The following is a 5,427-nucleotide window of genomic DNA, read 5'->3' on the forward strand; positions in this document are numbered from 1 at the left end:
CTGAGAAGGGAGGCTTCCAGGGGCATGGTGCAATTTGGAACTGGCACCTGTCCTTCAGCATCATCCCAGCTGATGGGGTTCAGGCTCCCTGAGTGAAGAGAAAACGATTCCCAGAAGAGTATCAAGGACTTGCCCCAATGCAAGTCTCTTAACATTCCCAGGACTGAAAGGTTCTCACTGGAAGGAAATCTCAGTCAAGAAGCCTCATGTTCAGCCCCTGCATCCACGTGTTTGTCATTAGACTTTCCATCTGAAAATTAATCCAACACCTTTTACAATGAGGATAAGAGGGTCTGGATCTTCTCCTCCTGATCCTAAAGAGAGGCTGTGATGAAGAGAAACAGTGTCACTCCTTCTCAGCAAGTATACTGTAAGCAGGAGATAGAACTTTTCTAGAGAGATGAAGCCCAAGGGAATTACATATCTACTCCCATGGATAGAGGAGGCGAGGGCAAACACTATATGGGTGTAATGTATGGTCAGATGTCCAGGAGATACCTGTAGAAGCCACACGCTTTTGTCATAGCTTCTATTGGTTCTGCTGGGAAATCCAGTCCAAACTGAGAGCTGGAGCAACATCGATGGTAACTGCTGGTGCAGTGGTAACTGGCAGCCATCAGGTGAGAAGCCACAGCACAGCAGTGCCAGGTGGGAAGATGGACACCTGCCCAAAGGGAGCTTAGCTGAACTGGCTGCAGGTCTGGATGGACATGTGAGGCATGTTTCAACTCAGTCCAAACCACTCCAGTCTCAAAAGCAGCTTGGAAGCTGTGCTATTTGCAAGCCTGCTTCTTCTGGCAACCAACAAATAGTAACTAAGAAGCTGTTATTATTGTTATTTCACCTTCAGAGGGTTGAGTAATCAGCTTTGCAAGGAATGCAAGCTTGGCTGACTATTGATGGCTTTGCAGAGATACCCATCTCCCCTTAACAGGGTCTCTTGGGGGGTGAGCTGCTGAAGTGGCACTGCCCCTTGTACTCAGCCTGGTTAACAACCCTCACACATGCTGCCCATTGCGGGGAAAAAGCCAGATCAGCAGGGAAACAGGAGGCCAACCCCAACATTTGTCTCAAATCTGAATGACTCAGAGACCAAGGAGGGAAGTCACAGAAACCCACCATCCCCAGACCCCCAACACCTCCCCCTGCCCCCCGTAACCACTCCCATCAGAAACCTGCTCTCTGAAGCACAACTCACCACTTCCAGCCTAGCTTAGTACCTTCCCCTGGCTAAAGCTCTTCCTCAACATCTCCCCTACCCCTAACAGCCTGCACTAATCAGCCATTGTTAGCCTCTTGAGCATCTTCTGATCACCTTTCTTGCTTTGCAATGAAGTGTTTTTCCTGCTGAGCCCATATTTTTTTTTGCTCCCTGCACAAGTGGTGGGACTCAAACCTTTTCCTCTCCTAATTCCTGGCTTTCTCTCCTCCCATCCCTCTCTGCTGGTCACCCCCACCCCCGCCAGCACCCACATAGGGATGCCCAGCCTTCTCTCTTCTCTGAATGGAGAAACTGTCAATGTTAGGTTAATGGTTGAACTAGGTGAACTTCAAGGTCTTTTCCAATCCAGATGATTCTGTGATTCCATGAGATCCCCCTGCACTCCTTCTGCCTCACTTTCAGATCCATGTTGGTGTCTCACCAGCCCCATGGGGTGAAGGGAGCTGGGGGAAAAGCCATGGGGGTGTCTCACCTCTTCCCAAAAAACTCATTTGGAACTCTTTGTGGATGCTTCTTGCCTTACACTCCTGTGGTCCCATCTCTGCTGTGCTCCCCTGATCAGCTGCACAGCGTCCCCGGGATAAGCCTGCGGGGCAGGCAGCCCCGAGCTCTGCTTCCTTAGACTCAGTCCCCCTGTTCCCCCCACCAAGTCTCTGATGTGTTCCCAGCCCCAGCCAACACTGTAGGACACCTCAGGGCAGCAACATGCAACACATACGTGGCAGTTTATAGAAAGGATTAGGGACTCTTCCCCCTTTTATTGAAAATTATAATTTCTATTCTAGTGCAAACACTGTACATTTTACATCACAAAGCAAGCGATAATTTACAGGATACACTTCGATCTTAGAATCCCTCCTGTGGCTTCACACATCAAGCTCCACCAGCCTCATCAATCATCCATCCTTGCTATGCTCAAAAATCCCACTTAGAGGGAATCAGCTATCTATTTCTGCGTTGAGAAAGGGGGAAGCGGAGAAAACAGCATTCATACCGCATGGGTGAGAGGAATGTGCCTCTCCTCTGAAGGGTACCCAAACTTAATGATAACCAGGTTAACCATGGCAAATTCTTAAGAGCTGTGACTGAAAGTCTACTAAAACCCTAGAGAACTCCATGATTTCAGGATAAGGCCCTTAATTTGCACATATATTTACATGGTTCAATAAAATACAGACTAAACATAGACAATCATAAAATTTCACTTTGGCTTGGTAGACACTGCCTGTTGTCTGAGGTCATCAGCAATAAAGAAACAAACAACAAAACCCATCCATTCATCGGCTGGACTCTCTTTAGCAAATCCATGTAAACAAAGCAATATTGTCTTCAATGCTCTAGTTTACATCTTGATGTCACCCAGCTTAAAGGTGATGTAAAGGCCTCATCTAGACTAAGAACAGCCCAGTCAGCTGTGATGGTATCCCCAACCAAGCAGCCCAACCCAAGGCAAGACCCAAATAAAACTGAAAGTGCAAAAGTTTACACAACCTTCCTGCAGGAGCAGACCCATGCAAGTCAATTCGATTCCTTGCACAAATAAAAGGAGGAGGGTGACGGAGGGTTTGCAGAGGCGTTTATGTAAGCCCCACAATGTAAACATGAAAGTGTGGGGTAGGTGGGTAACACAGTACCAGGACCTTCATGCTCTCTGAACTATCCCCTTGCTAACTTCAGATATGGGTGCCTGTACACAGACAGAAAAGAAAGCTGCTCAAGGTGATTTTTCTGCTGCAGAAAAGATGAGCAAAGACTAAGGGAAAGCCACAGGCCACCAAGATGCTGAAGGAAACAGCTGAAACCTCTAGGGTGGACACATGGGCAGGCTCTAGCCACCACAGGGCAGTTCATTCAGGCTGCTGTCACTGCTGAGAGCCTGGTGGATCACGGAGGAAGGCAGCAAGGCAAGGAGAGGGGAGAGCACCAAGCAAAGGCACTCAACAGCCGGTTCAGCCTCTGAGTAATGTTACATTGCATGGGGTCCTTTTTCTTTCTGATCATTTAGGACATGTTCTTTGATAGTTTCTCTTGTTTGTGTAGGCACAGGAACCAAGAGTGAGTTTCTAAGTGAAGCCCGAGATATCCAACATGATCACTTAGCTCTAGGAGCTGGAACCACAGTACTCGTGATAGAAATATTTTAGTTTAGAGATGTTAGCTTCTCCAGACTCCAGAAAGAAAGGCCATAAAAGGGGCTCAAACAAAACATTATGGATTTCTTAAAACACAGTGCTTGCCCACCCTCACTTCTTCTGCTGGTGTTCTGTCTGCAAGTATAATCTGCGACTTTTAAACTTTTTGTCCTGATCACAATTAGATTCCTTTTTTTTTTTTCTCAAAAATATTCATACAGGGAGAAAAAAAAAAATCCATCAGCAACACAACTCACATCAGTTTGGATTTGGGGCTTTTCCCCCCCATGTTAGATCAAATACTTTGGCTGGATTTCCATGCATCCTCCGCCAATTTAATTTTCACCTTCACTTTAAAGAGATTTATTTCTCATTTCCTGCAACATATTGTTTTAGACTATCAAATCCCACTGTCAGACATCTACATATGCCCAGCATGTCCTCAGAAAGGACCAAGAGGGAGACCCAAGCCACTCTACCAGAAATATCCCTCATGACTGAGCTGCTGCTTTCTCCTTCCCTTATAGTCCAGCCTGAAGCATGCAGTAGCTCTGATACCTTCAGCGGGACTGTTCCAGGGCAAAGTCCCACTCAGTTTGGGCAGGTCTCCTGCATGAGCACTCTTTGCTGTAAATAAGCCCCCTCCTCATCCCAAATCTGAATGAGGCAGGAATCACCATCAACATGAAAGATCCTAATTTCCTCAGGTTGCTAGCATGGAAGAAACCCCTTCTGGGTTGCATCTCCTCTATTCTTCATAGAGGGATGGAAATTAGGTCTTAATTAGCTCTACAGACTCCAGAGAGGGGAGAAGAGCAGTCAGGGAGAGTAAAGGAGTGACTAAGGCTATGGGACAAAACTGGGCAGCGTTATGGGAACTGGGATGAGACACAGTCTTCATGTGGGATGCTCCTTGTGGAGACATTACTCATTCTCAGAGGGGCTGGCAGAGACTTTCCATGGGGATGCCTTTGATGTTCAAGAGCCACATGAACCGATCTGACTGGAGAGGAGATCCTTGTCTTATTCAGTCAAGTTGCAAATGCCCACAGGGAAAATCTGCAAAGGAGTGTGGCTCCCTCCAGCTCCACTTCTTTGGGGTTTCTCACAGGAAGACATGAGCTGGCCATTGCAAGTGCTCCCGAGGCTTCAGGGAAGAGCCCTGACAAGGGTGAGAGAGGCTGCAGCTGGAATTTTAATCCATGGCTCCAGGAACCTGGATGCAGCACAAACATCCCAAACATTTTCACTGAATTTTATTTTGTTTAATAAAAAACACCAACCAAGCTTGCATGTATATCTTATATATATAAATATATACAGTATATATAAAACAAATGCATCTGGACAACGCCTTTCCTTGTGGCGCAAACTGTAAGGCATAGAACAGAGTGTCCTAATGGTCCTACTCCTGGCATTACAGAGTGATCCCCCCACTACGCTCCCCCTGGGCTCACACACCCATGATGGCTTTCCTCTCTTCTTTGGCTTTTCAAGGCAGCAGTGCCAGGAATACTCAAAAAAGCAATGAAGCATTGCAAAGCCCAAGGAGGTCCTCCTCACATCTCAGACTGCTCCAGAAACCCCTGGCAGGACGATCTCATCTCCTTGCACTAAGGAGCTTCTCGCAGACTGATGGTAACAGCGCTGCCTCTGGGCCACAAGGGACTGGAGGCATGAAGGGTCAGGTGGATACAAGAGAAAGTGGTGACCAAACAACTTCTAGGGTGAGCTGGAGCAGGGGAAAAAGGAGCAAGCTTTGCATCTCAGCATGATGGTGAGTGGGATGCATCCACAGGCTGAGATCGGCAGAGGTTTCTTTTGCAGTCCCATACAAAAATGGAAACCAACAAGGATGAGACTGTCCTTTACTGAAGAAGCTCGTAGTATATTGAGCAGAAGCAATAAACCTGACAATAAAAAGAAAAAAAAAATGGTGGCATTATCCCAAAAAGAAGGAGGAACCTTGTCACTCGTGAGCGGTTCAGTTTGCTCCCAGTTTGGTCCCCATGTTCAATTCTGGGTTAGGGTTGGCTTTTTTCTTTTTTTTTGCATTTTGGGGGGGGTGGGGTG

This window comes from Athene cunicularia (assembly GCF_003259725.1).
Source record: "Athene cunicularia isolate RWA chromosome 8 unlocalized genomic scaffold, athCun1 chr8_part1, whole genome shotgun sequence".
NCBI classification, from domain to species: domain Eukaryota; kingdom Metazoa; phylum Chordata; class Aves; order Strigiformes; family Strigidae; genus Athene; species Athene cunicularia.